Source organism: Ostrea edulis, chromosome 9 (assembly GCF_947568905.1).
Source record: "Ostrea edulis chromosome 9, xbOstEdul1.1, whole genome shotgun sequence".
NCBI lineage: Eukaryota > Metazoa > Mollusca > Bivalvia > Ostreida > Ostreidae > Ostrea > Ostrea edulis.
Window position 1 is genome coordinate 1,042,816 of NC_079172.1, and position 18,296 is coordinate 1,061,111.

General features: G+C 40.4%; 2 long non-coding RNA genes across 3 annotated transcripts in view; both read right to left on the reverse strand.

The window, feature by feature from the left end:
* LOC125660613 (uncharacterized) overlaps positions 1 to 18,296 on the reverse strand; it is a 136,982-nt gene that overhangs the window by 40,838 nt on the left and 77,848 nt on the right. The window lies entirely within an intron of this gene.
* LOC125660614 (uncharacterized) overlaps positions 16,391 to 18,296 on the reverse strand; it is an 18,296-nt gene continuing 16,390 nt past the window's right edge. For both annotated transcript variants that reach the window (XR_008798316.1, XR_008798315.1), the window contains one exon: positions 16,391 to 16,704. This is a non-coding gene — a long non-coding RNA (uncharacterized LOC125660614). The remainder of the gene's footprint in view (positions 16,705 to 18,296) is intronic.

Below are 18,296 nucleotides of genomic sequence, written 5' to 3' on the forward strand. Positions count from 1 at the left end.
TTAAAAGTCAAGACCCGCGGTAGTTAAAGTCAGGAGCCGGGGTAGTTAAAAGTGAAGACCAGGGGCAGTTAAAAGTTAGGAACCGCAGTACTTAAAAGTCAGGACTCGGAGTAGTTAAAAGTCAGGACCCGCGATAGTTAAAAGTCAGGATTAGAGGTACTTAAAAACCAGGACCAGGAGTAGTTAAACGTCAGGATCCGGGGTTGTTAAAAGTCAGGACCCGGGGCAGTTAAAAGTCAGAACCCGGTCTTTTTAAAAGTCAGGACCCGGGACAGTTAAAAGTCAGGACTCAAGGTAGTTAAAAGTCAGGATCCGCGGTAGTTAATAGTCAAGACCCGGGGTAGTTAAAATTCAGGACCCGTGGTAATTAAAAGCCAGGACCAGGGGTAGTTAAAAGGCAGGAACCGGGTAGTTAAAAATCAGAACCTGCGGTACTTAAAAGTCAGGACCCGGGGTAGTTAAAAGTCAGGAGCCGGGGTAGTTAAAAGTCAGGACCAGGGGTAGTTAAAAGTCAGAACCCGCGGTAGTTAAAAGTCAGGAGCCGGGGTAGTTAAAAGTCAGAACCCGCGATACTTAAAAGTCAGGATCTGCAGTAGTTAAAAGTCAGGAGCTGGGGTAGTTAAAAGTCAGGAGCTGGGGTAGTTAAAAGTCAGGAGCCGGGGTAGTTAAAAGTCAGGATCCGGGGTAGTGAAAAGTCAGGACTAGAGGTAGTGAAATGTCAGGACCAGGGGTAATTGAACGTCAGGATCCGGGGTTGTTAAAAGTCAGGACGCGGGCTAGTTAAAAGTCAGAGCCCGGTGTAGTTAAAAATCAGGACCCTGAACAGTTAAAAGTCAGGACTCGGGGTAGTTAAAAGTCAAGACCCGCGGTAGTTAATGTCAGGAGCCGGGGTAGTTAAAAGTGAAGACCAGGGGTAGTTAAAAGTTAGGACCCGCGGTACTTAAAAGTCAGAACTCGGAGTAGTTAAAAGTCAGGACCCGCGATAGTTAAAAGTCAGAATTAGAGGTAGTTAAAAACCAGGACCAGGAGTAGTTAAACGTCAGGATCCGGGGTTGTTAAAAGTCAGGACCCGGGGCAGTTAAAAGTCAGAACCCGGTCTATTTAAAAGTCAGGACCCGGGACAGTTAAAAGTCAGGACTCAAGGTAGTTAAAAGTCAGGATCCGCGTTAGTTAAAAGTCAGGACCCGGGGTAGTTAAAATTCAGGACCCGTGGTAATTAAAAGCCAGGACCAGGGGTAGTTAAAAGGCAGGAGCCGGGTAGTTAAAAGTCAGAACACGCGGTACTTAAAAGTCAGGACCCGGGGTAGTTAAAAGTCAGAAGCCGGGGTAGTTAAAAGTTAGAACCCGCGGTAGTTAAAAGTCAGGAGCCGGGGAAGTTAAAAGTCAGGACCAGGGGTAGTTAAAAGTTAGAACCCGCGGTAGTTAAAAGTCAGGAGCCGGGGTAGTTAAAAGTCAGAACCTGCGATACTTAAAAGTCAGGATCTGCAGTAGTTAAAAGTCAGGACCTGCGGTAGTTAAAAGTCAGGAGCCGGGGTAGTTAAAAGTCAGGAGCCGGGTAGTTAAAAGTCAGGATCCGGGGTAGTGAAAAGTCAGGACTAGGGGTAGTGAAAAGTCAGGACCAGGGGTAATTGAACGTCAGGATCCGGGGTTGTTAAAAGTCAGGACGCGGGCTAGTTAAAAGTCAGAGCCCGGTGTAGTTAAAAATCAGGACCCTGGACAGTTAAAAGTCAGGACTCGGGGTAGTTAAAAGTCAACACCCGCGGTAGTTAATGTCAGGAGTCGGGGTAGTTAAAAGTCAAGACCAGGGGTAGTTAAAAGTTAGGACCCGCGGTACTTAAAAGTCAAAACTCGGAGTAGTTAAAAGTCAGGACCCGCGATAGTTAAAAGTCAGGATTAGAGGTAGTTAAAAACCAGGACCAGGAGTAGTTAAACGTCAGGATCCGGGGTTGTTAAAAGTCAGGACCCGGGGTAGTTAAAAGTCAGAACCCGGTGTATTTAAAAGTCACGACCCGGGACAGTTAAAAGTCAGGTCCGCCCCGCCCCTTTAGATCCGCCACTGGTTAGCAGCAATACGCGATCAAGAGAGTGATCTATTCAGGTAGTTAAAAGTCAGGACCAGGAGTAGTTAAAATCAGGACCCACGGTAGCTAAAAGTCGGGACCCGGGGTACTTAAACGTCAGGACCCGGGGTTGTTCAAAGACAGGACCCGGGGCAGTTAAAAGTCAGGACCCGGGGTAGTTAAAAGTAAGGACCCGGGGCAGTTAAAAGTCAGGATCCGGGGTAGTTAAAAGTCAGGATCCGCAGTAGTTAAAAGTCAGGACCCGTGGTAGTTAAAAGTCAGAACCCTGGGTAGTTCAAAGTCAGGACTAGGGTAGTTAAAAGTCAGGACCCGTGGTAGTTAAAAGTCAGGACCCACGGTAGTTAAAAGTCAGGACTAGATGTAGTTAAAAGTCAGGACCTGGAATAGTTAAAAGTCAGGACACACAGTAGTTAAAATCAGGACCCACGGTAGTTAAAAGTCAGGAGCTGAGGTACTTAAACGTCAGGACCCGGTGTTGTTCAAAGTCAGGACCCAGGGCAGTTAAAAGACAGGACCCGGGGTAGTTAAAAGTAAGGACCCGGGGCAGTTAAATGTCAGGACAAGGGGTAGTTAAAAGTCAGGATCCGCGGTAGCTAAAAGTCTGGACTCGTGGTAGTGAAAAGTCAGGACCCTGGGTAGTTAAAAGTCAGGACTAGGGGTAGTTAAAAGTCAGGACCCGTGGTAGTTAAAGGTCAGGACCAGGGGTAGTTAAAAGCCAGGATCCGGAGCAGTTAAAAGGCAGGACCTGTGGTAGTTAAAAGTCAGGACCCGCAGTAGTTAAAAGTCAGGATCCGCGGTAGTTAAAAGTCAGGAGCCGTGGTAGTTAAAAGTCAGGAGCCGTGGTAGTTAAAAGTCAGGAGTCGTGGTAGTTAAATGTCAGGAGCCGGGGTACTTAAACGTCAGGAGCCGGGTACTTAAACGTGTGGACCCGGGGTTGTTAAAAGTCAGGACCCGGGGCAGTTAAAATTGAGGACCCGGGGTAGTTAAAAGTAAGGACCTGGGGCATTTAAAAGTCAGGACAAGGGGTAGTTAAAAGTCAGGATCCGCGGTAGCTAAAAGTCTGGACCCGTGGTAGTGAAAAGTCAGGACCCTGGGTAGTTAAAAGTCAGGACTAGGGGTAGTTAAAAGTCAGGACCCGTGGTAGTTAAAGGTCAGGACCAGGGGTAGTTAAAAGCCAGGATCCGGAGTAGTTAAAAGGCAGGACCTGTGGTAGTTAAAAGCCAGGATCCGCGGTAGTTAAAAGTCAGGAGCCGTGGTAGTTAGAAGTCAGGAGCCGTGGTAGTTAAAAGTCAGGAGCCGGGGTACTTAAACGTCAGGACCCGGGGTTGTTAAAAGTCAGGACCTGGGGCAGTTAAAATTGAGGACCCGGGGTAGTTAAAAGTCAGGACCTGGGACAGTTAAAAGTCAGGACCAGGGGTAGTTAAAAGTCAGGACCTGCGGTAGTTAAAAGTCAGGACCCGGGATATTTAAAGTCAGTACTCGTGGTAGTTAAAGTCAGGAACCGTAGTTGTTAAATGTCAGGACCCGGAGTAGTTAAAAGTCAGGAACCGGAGTAGTTAAGAGTCAGGACCCGAGGTAGTTAAAAGTCAGGACCCGTGGTAGTTAAAAGTCAGGACCCTGGGTAGTTAAAAGTCAGGACTAGGGGTAGTTAAAATTGAGGACCCGTGGTAGTTAAAAGTCAGGACCCGGTGCAATTACAATTCAGGACCCGATGTAGTTAAAAGTGAGGATCCGCGGTAGCTAAAAGTCTGGACCCGTGGTAGTGAAAAGTCAGGACCCTGGGTAGTTAAAAGACAGGACTAGGGGTAGTTAAAAGTCAGGACCTGTGGTACAGTACCCGCAACGTTATTCTTGACATGATAAACGATAGAACACGATACACGCACGATAGGATAGGATACACGCACGATACGATAGGATACACGATAAACCTGATAAACGCAAAACCTGATAAACGATCTTCACGATAGACCTGATAAACGCAAAACACGATAAACGATCTTCACGATAAACGGAAAACCTGATAGAAATGTTGTAAATTTAGAAACGGTTTAGACGGAACGAAATTTTGATACCTACAACATAATTACATTATGTTGATAATGATATTGAAGGATTTCAATGTTCATTATATACCTACATTACGGACAAAACGGATTTCTTGTTTCCCGCGTTCTCGCGATGGGAAAAAATCTAACGCGGTAATCTATAGGTAACTCAGGAAAACCGCGTTCTCATCGCGGGATGACTATCAGCTACCTGTCCCCGTCGCGGTAACATTTGTTTAAAACATTGATCGGTTTTGTACCATATAATTTCTTTAATCCACGGTCGTACGTTTTTTTTATTTTTTTTTTTAATGCCATCACAGCTAAAATTAAAAAAAAAAAAAAAAAAAATATATACGGCATTGAATTCATTATTTGATATCTATATGAATTTTATCAGCCAATGATTCTAAAACTTATATTGTCACCTAATGTTTAATATATAGATTATACAGGGAATTAACTAAATGTAATATAATGTAGTGATATCATGCTTCAGTAGCTCTCTTATGCTAATGTATATTACCTTGAGTATGAAATAAAACCAAGTAATATTGTGCGTGTAGCGAGGAGGGGGTTATTTTGCATCAAGCTCTAAGTTCACGGCTCATTCAACATCTCAAGTTATTTTCATAACGACCGCTTTAAAAAAAATCAACCGCACTACACCTGTTAGATATTTTTACACTGATTGATAATTGATAGTCATAAGTAATTGGAACATATTTATTTGAATTGATATTTTGTTAACAAAACATAAATATACTGTTTAAAAAACATAAACAAAACCCGGCTTGTTTTAAATTCGCAATTTTGAAACGCTTAGTGTGTAAAAAAATTCAAATAATCATCAAAACCAACATAAATTTCCAGTATCTACACGTACGAGTATTGGTACATGTGTACATGTACAAGGTATATAAAAAACAAAACAACGATGACAGCGGAATCGTGCCCAGTTGAGCAGAATTTTGGGGGATGCAACACCCTTGCACCCTTTTAAAACTTAATCTTCTAAATGTGTGAAATACAATGTCCCTGAGAATGTTAGCTGTCAAAACACGGGTGATACACAAAATCAGATATAAGGACGCGCACAAGTTCAGCAGTTGCTATATAAGTAGCATACACGTGAAAAAAAAATCGGAAGAAAAAGAACCATTATTAAAATATACATGTATGTGATAAACAATGTAATTTACTGATTTTTCCTTTCAAATCGGAACTCCCTATTTTTCTGTTAGTATTAATTACAAATAACTGTTTCTAGACAGACAAATGTTTATGAACTTCAGAAGGAGCTTTCAGATTTACTGTGCTCGGTTTACTGTCCTACTTTCCAGACTACTTAGAATTAAATTGTGATAAATTTTCACTCTCTCTCTGGACAGACAAATATCTCTTCTTCTGCCTTAAAATCGACAACTTTATGTTCTCCTTCAAATATACCGTCTTTCCTCGATTCCTAAAAATAGCTTCTTTAACAAAACGAATAAAGGTTTCGGAAAGTATCGTACTTTTTCATTAGATTTTATAAACGATCCCGATAGTTTCCGAAGCTACACGATAAACGATTTTCACGATAAACGGAAAACCTGATACACGCAAAACACGATACACGATAGACCTGATAAACGCAAAACACGATAGAAAACGGAAAACCTGATACACGATAGGATAGGATACACGCACGATACGATAGGATACACGCACGATAGAGCACGATAGGAATGTCAAGAATAACGTTGCGGGTACTGTAGTTAAAGGTCAGGACCAGGGGTAGTTAAAAGCCAGGATCCGGAGCAGTTAAAAGGCAGGACCTGTGGTAGTTAAAAGTCAGGACCCGCAGTAGTTAAAAGTCAGGATCCGCGGTAGTTAAAAGTCAGGAACCGTGGTAGTTAAAAGTCAGGAGCCGTGGTAGTTAAAAGTCAGGAACCGGGGTACTTAAACGTCAGGACCCGGGGTTGTTAAGAGTCAGGACCCGGGGCAGTTAAAATTGAGGACCCGGGGTAGTTAAAAGTCAGGACCTGGGACAGTTAAAAGTCAGGACCAGGGGTAGTTAAAAGTCAGGACCTGCGGTAGTTAAAAGTCAGGACCCGGGATATTTAAAGTCAGTACTCGTCGTAGTTAAAGTCAGGAACCGTAGTTGTTAAATGTCAGGACCCGGAGTAGTTAAAAGTCAGGAGCCGGGGTAGTTAAAAGCTAGGATCCGGGGTAGTTAAAAGTCAGAACCTGTGGTAGTAAAAATTCAGGATCCTGGGTAGTTAAAAGTCAGAACCCGCAGTAGTTAAAAGTCAGGACCTGCGGTAGTTAAAAGTCAGGACCCATGGTAGTTAAAAGTCAGGACCCTGGGTAGTTAAAAGTCAGGACTAGGGGTAGTTAAAGTTGAGGACCCGTGGTAGTTAAAAGTCAGGACTCGGGGCAGTTACAATTCAGGACCCGATGTAGTTTAAAGTCAGGACCCTCGGTAGTTAAAAGTCAGGATCCTGGGTAGTTAAAAATCAGGATCCGGGGTAGTTAGAAATCAGAACCAGTGGTAGTTAAAGTCAGGACCAGGGGTAATTAAATGTCAGGAGCCTTGGTATTTAAAAGTCAAGATCCAGGGCAGTTAATCGTCAGGATCTGTGATAGTTAAAAGTGAGGACCCGGGGCAGTTACAAGTCAGGACCCGATGTAGTTTAAAGTCAGGGTCCGCGGTAGTTAAAAGTCAGGATCCTGGGTAGTTAAAAATCAGGATCCGGGGTAGTTAAAAGTCAGAACCAGTGGTAGTTAAAGTCAGGACCAGGGGTAATTAAATGTCAGGAGCCTTGGTATTTAAAAGTCAAGACCCAGGGCAGTTAATCGTCTGGACCTGTGATAGTTAAAAGTCAGGACCAGGGGTAGTTAAAAGTCAGGATCCGGGGTAGTTAAAAGTCAGGACACGGGGTAGTTAAACGTGAGGACCAGGGGTAGTTAAACGTCAGGACCCCGGGTTGTTAAATGTCAAAAGCCTGGGTAGTTAAAGCCAGGACGAGGGGTAGTTAAAAGTCAGGACTCGGGGCAGTTAAAAGTCAGGACCCGTGGTAGTTAAAAGTCAGGACCAGGGGTAGTTAAAAGTCAGGACCCGGGGTAGTGAAAATTCAGAACCCGGGGTAGTTAAAAGTCAAGACCCGCAGTAGTTAAGGTCAGGAGCCGGGGTAGTTAAAAGTGAAGACCAGGGGGAGTTAAAAGTCAGGACCCGTGGTAGTTAAAATTCAGGACCCATGGTTGTCAAAAGTCAGGACCCTGGGTAGTTAAAAGTCAGGACCCGCGGTAGTTAAAAGTCGGGATTAGAGGTAGTTAAAAACCAGTACCAGGAGTAGTTAAACGTCAGGATCCGGGGTTGTTAAAAGTCAGGACCCGGGGCAGTTAAAAGTCAGAGCCCGGTGTAGTTAAAAGTAAGGACGTGACAGTTAAAAGTCAGGACTCGGGGTAGTTAAAAGTCAGGACCCGCGGTAGTTAAAACTCAGGATCCGGGGTAGTTGAAATTCAGGATCCGTGGTAATAAAAAGCCAGGACCAGGGGTAGTAAAAAGTCAGGAGCCGGGGTAGTTAAAAGTCAGGAGCCGGGGTAGTTAAAAATCAGGATCTGCGGTAGTTAAAAGTCAGGACCTGCGGTAATTAAAAGTCAGGAGCCGGGGTAGTTAAAAGTCAGAATCTGCGGTAGTTAAAAGTCAGGACCTGCGGTAGTTAAAAGTCAGGAGACGGGGTAGTTAAAAGTCAGGAGCCGGGGTAGTTAAAAGTCAGGAGCCGGGGTAGTTAAAAGTCAGGAGCCGGGGTAATTAAAAGTCAGAACCCGCCGTACTTAAAAGTCAGGATGTGCAGTAGTTAAAAGTCAGGACCTGCGGTAGTTAGAAGTCAGGAGCCGGGGTAGTTAAAAGTCAGGAGCCGGCGTAATTAAAAGTCAGGATCTGGGATAGTGAAAAGTCAGGACTAGGGGTAGTGAAATGTCAGGACCAGGGGTAGTTAAAAGTCAGGACCAGGGGTAGTTGAACGTCAGGACCAGGGGCAGTTAAACGTCAGTACCCGGGGTTGTTAAAAGTCAGGACCTGGGGTAGTTAAAAGTCAGGAGCCGGGGCAGTTAAAAGCCAGGACGAGGGGTAGTTAAAAGTCAGGAGCCGGGGTAGTTAAAAGTCAGGATCTGCGGTAGTTAAAAGTCAGGACCTGCGGTAATTAAAAGTCAGCAGCCGGGGTAGTTAAAAGTCAGGAGCCGGGGTAGTTAAAAGTCAGGATCCGGGATAGTGAAAAGTCAGGACTAGGGGTATTGAAATGTCAGGACCAGGGGTAGTTAAAAGTCAGGACCAGGGATAGTTGAACGTCAGGACCAGGGGCAGTTAAACGTCAGGACCAGGGGTTGTTAAAAGTCAGGACCTGGGGTAGTTAATAGTCAGGAGCCGGGGTAGTTAAAAGCCAGGACGAGGGGTAGTTAAAAGTCAGGAGCCGGGGTAGTTAAAAGTCAGGATCTGCGGTAGTTAAAAGTCAGGACCTGCGGTAATTAAAAGTCAGCAGCCGGGGTAGTTAAAAGTCAGGAGCCGGGGTAGTTAAAAGTCAGGATCCGGGATAGTGAAAAGTCAGGACTAGGGGTAGTGAAATGTCAGGACCAGGGGTTGTTAAAAATCAGGACCCTGGACAGTTAAAAGTCAGGACTCAGGGTAGTTAAAAGTCAGGACCTGCGGTAGTTAAAAGTCAGGACCCGGGGTAGTTAAAAGTCAGGAGCCGGGGTAGTTAAAAGTCAGGACCCGGTGTAGTTAACAGTTAGAACCCGCGGTAGTTAAAAGTCAGGATCCGGGGTAGTTAAAAGTCAGGAGCCGGGGTAGTTAAAATTCAGGACCAGGGGTAGTTAAACGTCAGGACCAGGGGCAGTTAAACGTCAGTACCCGGGGTTGTTAAAAGTCAGGACCTGGGGTAGTTAAAAGCCAGGACGAGGGGTAGTTAAAAGTCAGGAGCCGGGGTAGTTAAAAGTCAGGATCTGCGGTAGTTAAAAGTCAGGACCTGCGGTAATTAAAAGTCAGCAGCCGGGGTAGTTAAAAGTCAGAATCTGCGGTAGTTAAAAGTCAGGACCTGCGGTAGTTAAAAGTCAGGAGACGGGGTAGTTAAAAGTCAGGAGCCGGGGTAGTTAAAAGTCAGGAGCCGGGGTAGTTAAAAGTCAGGACTAGGGGTAGTTAAAAGTCAGGACTAGGAGTAGTTAAACGTCAGGATCCGGGGTTGTTAAAACTCAGGACCCGGGGCAGTTAAAAGTCAGGACCCGGGACAGTTAAAAGTCAGAACCCGGGGTAGTTAAAAGTCAGGACCCGGGTTAGTTAAAAATCAGGACCAGTGGTAATTAAAAGTCAGTACCAGGGGTAGTTAAAAGTCAGGAGCCGGGGTAGTTAAAAGTCAGGATCCGGGGTAGTTAAACGTCAGGACCAGGGGTAGTTAAACGTCAGGACCAGGGGCAGTTAAACGTCAGGACCCGTGGTAGTTAAAAGTCAGGACCAGGGGTAGTTAAAAGTCAGGAGCCGGGGTAGTTACAAGTCGGGATCCGTGGCAGTGAAAAGTCAGGACATGGGGTAGTTAAAAGTCAGGAAGTTGATGGTGAGTCTACAATAGAAGATGAGATTTTTTGATGTGAATGTTTAGTAAACTTCTATCAAGTGAACTATGACGTAATAGTACCATTGCATTCGCTGCTGGATGGTGGCGCTACAGTGCTGCTTGTGGACAGAACTTCCGGTAACCCCCTTCTTGTATTTTCAAATGTTCAATTCCTTGGGTATTTCGGACGTATTTTTGATCAAATATGTAACTTCAGAGTTTATATATTTCAATGGAATACACAAATCTCGCATAGAAACCGTTTTTAAAAATGTCATATCACCGATCATAATATTAGTTTGATGTTAAGTGCGGGATTTTGAGGTAACGGGTTATATGCGTTTAAGTGCGGGATTTTGAGGTAACGGTATATAGAGTGAGGGATGGCGAAGATAAGGTAAAATATGCATTAAGAGTATAAGTTTTCCTAAATTATTCACGATTGTGAATAAAAATGTTTACGTTGAAAGAGAGATAACTCTTGCAGCAGCTCGTGAAACACTAAACAGCAGTTGAATGGCATTGATATTAGAATGTTTAAAAGGTGCGTTCTTTTGTTTCTGCATGAAATATATTCTGTAGATGGCCTTGATATACTTTTAAAATTTCTGTCCAGTATTCCGTGCGTTGTAAATTACAATGGACTTTGTGAATGTCACGGGTTTCTGTTTTAGGAATTTCAGGGTACACTGTACGTCGCCGTCTGATTCCGTATATTCTCTGTCCGATCAACACGCCGGGTGTTTGGATCCTAAAAACCGGGCCTGACACTAAGAACTCGCGGGTCAAAGATTTCAAAAACCGTTTTGGAATATGTACATGGTATTCACGGAAATAAAGAAACTGAAACACTAAAATAAAAAAAAATAAAAATTATGTACTCTCAGCGATCGTACTCCGGGTCCACAACAGGAATACACCAGACAATCGTCCTAGCTACATATGTATAATCTGGCTTTGTTTTAACCATGTTTGGAGTTTTACAAGCCAATATGAAATGTACAAGACCGTTTTATTATCAGAAGTTTCCGAGAAATCAACGAGTTCTTCACTTTATACACCTACATCTACTGAAGGACAGCGAGATCCAATTCTATTTTTGTTTATGCACTTCAAAAAATATTAGCCCTTGACTTGATCTCTCTCTCTCTCTCTCTCTCTCTCTCTCTCTCTCTCTCTGAACGATGAAACCTATTTAGTGAGGATGTTTTTCTTGGTCCTCATAGTTTAAATCTGTCCCCACAACTTCTGTCCATTGGTTGAAATTTTCCCTCACTTTACACGTTTTACCCTCTCTTTCGTTCTCTCTCTCTCTCTCTCTCTCTCTCTCTCTGTCTCTCTCTCTCTCTCTCTCTCTCTCTCTCTCTCTCTCTCAGAAATACAATTCTTTTTTTAAATCCCTACATTATTTGACATACTGACGTTACTCGTGTATACTACATGTACGTAATCTCAGCTAAGATCTAATTTATCAAATTACTGATACATAGTACCTCCACATACCTACATGTATATCGCTAATTTAAAAAACCCACTATAGGAACTTTTCAATTTCAGTAGAAGAAATATTGCTCCATGGAAGTCACCATTTGAACGGAAAATTTAGTGATAGTTTATTTTATGGAGTTTACATATTTAGACGGAAAGTAATGCAGCATTAATTTTGATAGAATTAGTTTAATTGTCATCTCACTTACAGCAGCGTCACATAAGTGCACATTAATTGTTAGAACCGGCCGCAGCTGAAAGTAAATTTCAAGACATGGATTAAGAAGGACTACTCCGAGATTTGGTGAAGGTGTCAGTCCAAATGTTCAGCCGAGCCGATTCTAAGCCGAGATTAGTATACGACGCAATTTATAACTACCCCCCTCCCCTCCCCCCGCGCTACATTAAAATGATTATTTCCCTTACCATCAGTAATCTTGATAAATATATCAACAATAGATTGAAATCATCAAATAAAATAATCAAAATGAATAAAACTGGAATTTGTTCACGGTACAAAAATCCGATTCAATTTTTCAACAGCTAGTAACACGATCTAGGGACAGGTAGCTGGCAGTTCGCCCGCGGTTTACCTCATTTGGGAGTTTTTCCGCTGTGGGAACCTGGTAAACAGTGGTTGTCCGTAGTATAGTCCCTGAATCTGTGTCTTCGCTACAAATAAATCTGTCAAATTGCTCATTTTTCTGAATTTTTTGTCTTACACCCATTGTTATAATAATAATGAAATCAACAATTTTCACTTTATGAAGGGACACGTCAATTCCCATTTAATTTCGTTAAGTGCGGGATTGCGAGATAAAGGTATACATGCGGCGAAGATAAGATACTTGCGTTGGGAGGAAGAGTTTCCTAAATCAATCATGATTGTAAACAACACTTGACATGTAATTTTCCTAAATCAATCATAATTGAAAAAGTCATCTGACATGTAATTTATCATTGAAAATTTATCTTTTAATAAAAATATTTACGTGGAAAGAGAGATAACTCTTGCTGCAGCTCATGGAATTCGATTGGCTTTTATCTCATAATCCATATCTTTATAACAACGGATTAAAGAAAGTGGGCACACTAGAGCGCGGGTTCCCTTCTGTTTAGTGACACTAGGATGTCAATCTATAACATAATCGATAATTTTGACTATATATCTAAATATAGATCCATACACCTTTACACGTGCATGTGAAATATAGCATTTACTTGTACATAGGCGTAGCTTGGGTTCGAATATTACCGAGGCAGGGGGTCTGGGGGGCTGCGCCCCCCAGAAGCTATCGACATTTTAACAACGTAAAAGGTGTTTTGTTTTTTTTTTTTACCGAGGCAGCTGCCTCGGTTGCCTCAATGGAAGCTACGCCACTGTTGTACCGACCGACTGACATGCGTCGATGATGAAGGAGTTCGTACAAAAATAAAGAAGTCTGCGTGTGATAATCGGATATAGAATTTCTAATAAAATTTATTGTTCATACCTGACCCGACTACTACAATCTGCTTCCTTTGTACTCAAACGTCCTAACACAAAGTTGGAAAGGTCCCGCATTGGGGAATACTCACCATGGCGATAGGATATAGGGTACTGTAGAATCATTTAAATTCGCGGGGACCAATTTTTTGTGGATTGCTGAATTTTTACGGGTTCATGGGGACGTAATTTCATAGATTGATGTATTTGTAAGAAAGATAACTCTGGAATGTAATTATGATTTTTTATTCGTTGAGGATGTAAATTCATGGTTGAGGGGTACCCACGAATTCCACAAAAAATGATCCACCACAAATTCTAATGATTCCACAGTACTTAGAATAATCTAACTGTGTCTCGGGACACGTCTTCACCACTGGGTCCGTAGGACAAATTATTATTTTAACGATAGGACATTCTATCTAGGGGGTGGGGGTAGCTGCAAAGGTTTGGTAAAGTAAACATATCTAACCCCTAGAATAAAACTCAAAACAACGAGTTTAGCTAAACACAAAGCTTACAATATTTAATAAAGTGTGTGTGTGTGGGGGGGGGGGGGGGGGGGGTTGGATGGATTCAATTCATCAGTTCAAACTTACATTTCATATTTTTAATTGTCCTAACATAGCATTGTATGGATGGACAAGTTGACATGCAGCGGTCAGTTTTAATTGTCCTAACATAGCATTGTATGGATGGACAAGTTGACATACAGCGGTCAGTTTTAATTGTCCTAACATAGCATTGTATGGATGGACAAGTTGACATACAGCGGTCAGTCTTAATTGTCCTAACATAGCATTGTATGGATGGACAAGTTGACATACAGCGGTCAGTTTTAATTGTTCTAGCATAACATTGTATGGATGGACAAGTTGACATACAGCGGTCAGTTTTAATTGTCATCACAAAGCTGGTTAGATAAAACTGGAAATCAATGAAATGTAAGAGCAGCCAAATTCATATGTTTCATGCAGAAATTGGTATCAGAAATATTGTAATTGTCAAAACAGCATTAGATACTAAAACCTTGATTTTTTTTTTTAAAATACCATTTTATTGCCTTGCGTTTTTTTTTCTTTCTTTCTTTTGTAAATTGTGTTTGGAACGTCACGTGATCATAAATATTTTTTTTTAAAAGGAGATTTTACTGTCCGACTCCGTGATTAAATAAATAGATAGTAAAATGTACTACATTTTAATCCGATCAGTGATTTTATAATTTTTAGAAAGTATATAACTCATATAACTTGTTGTGAAAAACACAACCACGATTATCCCAGCAATAATATAAATCCATATCACATAGGGGCGAATCCAGGAATGTGCGGTTTGGGGGCGCAACTTTATGAGGCAGGGATGGGGGCACATTGAGGCCCTCAGTGGGTCCAGTGAGGCCCAGGGTACGAAGCCCGTGGAAGCTCTTGTATTCTACAGATTTTATAGGGCTTAAATTATGTCTCCTATGTAGTCATATTTACCATTTTCTGTCATTTTTGATGGAGAGAAATCAATGAAATAACGCAAGTGTTAAGGATTTTTGAAAAAAATGTATATTTTCCCAATAAAAGTAATTCAATAAATTAAAAGATTTTGTCATTCATTGCGAGTGAAAGAAATTATTGCCTCTTTTTTTTTCTTTACATTTTTCTAATCAAGGGACCACGATTTACCTTAAATTTGAAAATTTTAAGGGCGGTGGTGGTGTTAAATCCCTGTCCTTAACGATTTGCTATATAATGCATTTGGTCTCCCTAATAAAAGGTATATATTAAGTATTTAGAATTTGGTTGCTGTGTATCTTGTTGTCTATAATTATTTGGATAAAAACAGAAAACATTTTTACAAGTTGTGTGTCAGAAAAATATAAAGCCCGACACGACACCGCGTTTGCAGTTCAAGAAAATACAACACTTAACCTTGCTGTGATTCATTCTGAGAATAGGTACAGTGTAGTTTTATGTTGTTTATTCAGCACATGTACATGTAATATCAGTGATTTATTTTGGAGTGCGTCCTGTATAAATTACGCATTAACTGTGTATCCCAATGGATGCATAATGATTTGGAATTTTGTATTAAACAGGGTATCATTTGATTTGGGAATAATGATATTTCTGGAAAAACTACTAACGTTCTATTCCAGCCTTAGTGACTGGTTATTAGTAGCTAAGTATATCAATTATCATTTTTTCTTGTAGTGTAGAGTATATTTATGTAAGTATATTTCTATGTATGTATATACCTAATAAACATTTATTCAGTTATTTATTTTATCTTATCACCTGGTGTCGCTGTTTCTGTCCGAGGATGGGATATATGCAAATATGTGACGAGGATGTGACTTACCATCTGTCCAACAAACGTTTGAATTATTACCATGTTTAGACTTATCATTCTTATGCTAGTGCTCAGCGTTTTGAATTCATTATTATTGCTTGGTACATTTATCATATAATACCGAAGGTTGACGGAATATTGTAAATTCTTTGCAGTCCTATCTTATATATTTTAATACGTACAATCGCTTTCAAACAGTATTTTCAATCAAATAAAACTCAATTGGAGTTCTGAGTATGTCTTTTCTGTGTCTGGATATTTTTCATGATGTTAAGAAAGAAATTGTTTTAAGGAAAGAAAGAATGTGCGCGTTCTATATAAAAAGAAAAAAAAATGTTTCGTACATTGAATTGAATGTAAATTATACTATGCAAATTGATCTGTTCTTAAATTGTTGCATTTAGACATACACCTTTTGCGTAAATTGTATCTTGACATATTTGATATCCTATACTAGGACTCTCTAATGGTCTACTAAAATTTCGCAATTCGGTGAATTCTTGTATTATACAATGTTTTAATAATGATGCACCATATGTAGATGCACAAAAATATTAATCAGAGGTACATAAAAATAATCTTTTCAGCGAACTTATTTCATTTACTGCGAATTAAGACAAAAAGTCCAATACGCTACGAGGGAAAATAGCATAAAATCATCCCCATAAATTGTGAAGTCGCCATGGTTACTACTTGTACAATCTATATCAGAGATATGAATCTATTGTTTTATGATTGTTTTTTTTTTATGAATAAATCTGATCAATGTCATTCATAAATGGATTGTGTTCTTTGTTGCGAAATACAATCGGCTACGTTTTCGTTAAAAATCGGGTATCGTAAAAGTTTCCAGCATTCTGATTCTTTATATCTCATACAAGGAGTACATTTGTTTTTGGGATGACATGTGGATGAAATTGGCGGCAAGATAAAGAATACCAACGCAGTGAAATGATCCCCAGACAATTGTGTTTTACAAGTGAAATGTAATCATTTACCAATTACAACAGCATAGAGGAAAGTAAATCAACGTGAAATGTAATCATTTACCAATTACAACAGCATAGAGGAAAGTCAATCAACGTGAAATGTAATCATTTACCAATTACAACAGCATAGAGGAAAGTAAATCTACGTGAAATGTAATCATTTACCAATTACAACAGCATAGAGGAAAGTCAATCAACGTGAAATGTAATCATTTACCAATTACAACAGCATAGAGGAAAGTAAATCTACGTGAAATGTAATCATTTACCAATTACAACAGCATAGAGGAAAGTCAATCGACGTGAAATGTAATAATTTACCAATTACAACAGCATAGATAAAAGTAAATCAACGTGAAATGTAATCATTTACCAATTACAACAGCATACAGGAAAGTGAATCAACGTGAAATGTAATCATTTACCAATTACAACAGCATACAGGAAAGTGAATCAACGTGAAATGTAATCATTTACCAATTCCAACGGTATACAGGAAAGTAAATCAACGTAAAATGTTTCTATTTAACATCCATAATTTTGTATCACTATCACCGTCTTTGAAATACATAATTTACATACTTAGTCATTAATGCATGGTTCATGTGGTGTTCCCGAGATCGCAATACCCGTATCAACTACCACCATACAAAATAAAAACACCGCACGTATTCACATCCACTGAAGGAAAATGAATATTAAAGTGGAAACTTGATAAATACACAAAAATTCTACTACTAGATGTATTCCGTTCAAAAGCACCATTTATTTCAACAGTAGTTATAAAAAAAGAAGGAATTGGTTGGGAGTTTAATAAACTTCTGAAATTCAAGATTTGATCGTAGATTTAATGATAAATATTCGTCCTATCAAACTTCTTCACTTAAGCTACGGTGGAATATCGTGACTTTACGACAGCCTATGGGATATATTGTGTGTCCAGGGGTCCGTGTTTGTTCACTATCTATTTTGTATTGCTTATAGAAGTTGTGAGATTGATCGATGTTCGTTACATACAGAATTCTAAAGTCAGTATTTTTCGTAGAAGTTTAGTAGAACCTGCGTCAGATCTTATAAAGACTTAAAAATAGTTTGATAGTTCTTGGTTGTGGCAATTACAACAACAATCAATCAGTGTATGGAATTCTTGGATTACTAGTTAAATGATTTAACACTGATCATGATCTAGCTACATGTAATACAATATAACAGTTAAACCGGATATCATACAAGAATTCTTCATATCGAGGAGGCGAAACACAGTTTCAGAAATAAATGGTAAAACATCGCCAATAGTCTCATGCTATACTGACAGGAAAAACAAGAGGCCCATGGGCCACATCGCTCACCTGAGTCACCTTGGTCCATATCAGAAGATTTTCCATATCTATTTGCATGTAAAACCGTAGTCCCTATTATGGCCCCAAACCTACCCCTGGAGGCCATGGTTTTTGCAAACTTGAATCTACACTATGTCAGAAAGCTTTCATGTAAATATGAACTTCTTTGGCCCAATGGTTCTTGAGAAGAAGATTTTTAAAGATTTTCCCTATATATTTGTATGTAAAACTTTGATCCCCTATTGTGGCCCCATCCTACTCCAGGGGGGCATGATTTCAACAAACCTGAATCTGCACTATATCAGAAAGCTTTCATATAAATCTCAGCTTTTCTGGCTTAGTGGTTCTGGGAAGAAGATTTTTAAAGATTTTTCCTGTATATTTGTATGTAAAACTTTGACCCCCTATTGTGGCCCCATCCGACCCACGGGGGGTCATGATCTTAGCAATTTATAATCTGCACTATATCAGGAAGCTTTCATATAAATCTCAGCTTTTCTGGCTCAGTGGTTCTTGAGAAGTTGATTTTAAAAGATTTTTCCTATAAATTTGTATGTAAAACTTTTATGCCTCCCTTGAGGCCCCATTCAATCTCCGGGGTCCATGATTTTAACGAACTTGAATCTGCACTATATATAAAAAAAAACAAAAACAAAAAAAAAAACCAAAAAAACTTTGACCCCCTATTGTGGCCCCATCCGACCCCCGGGGGCCATGATTTTAATAATTTAGAATCTGCATTATATAAGGAAGCTTTCATATAAATCTCAGTTATTCTGGCTCAGTGGTTCTTGAGAAGAAGATTTTTAAAGATTTTCCCTATATATTTGTATGTAAAACTTTGACCCCCTATTGTGGCCCCATCCGACCCCCGGGGGCCGTGATTTTAATAATTTAGAATCTGCATTATATAAGGAAGCTTTCATATAAATC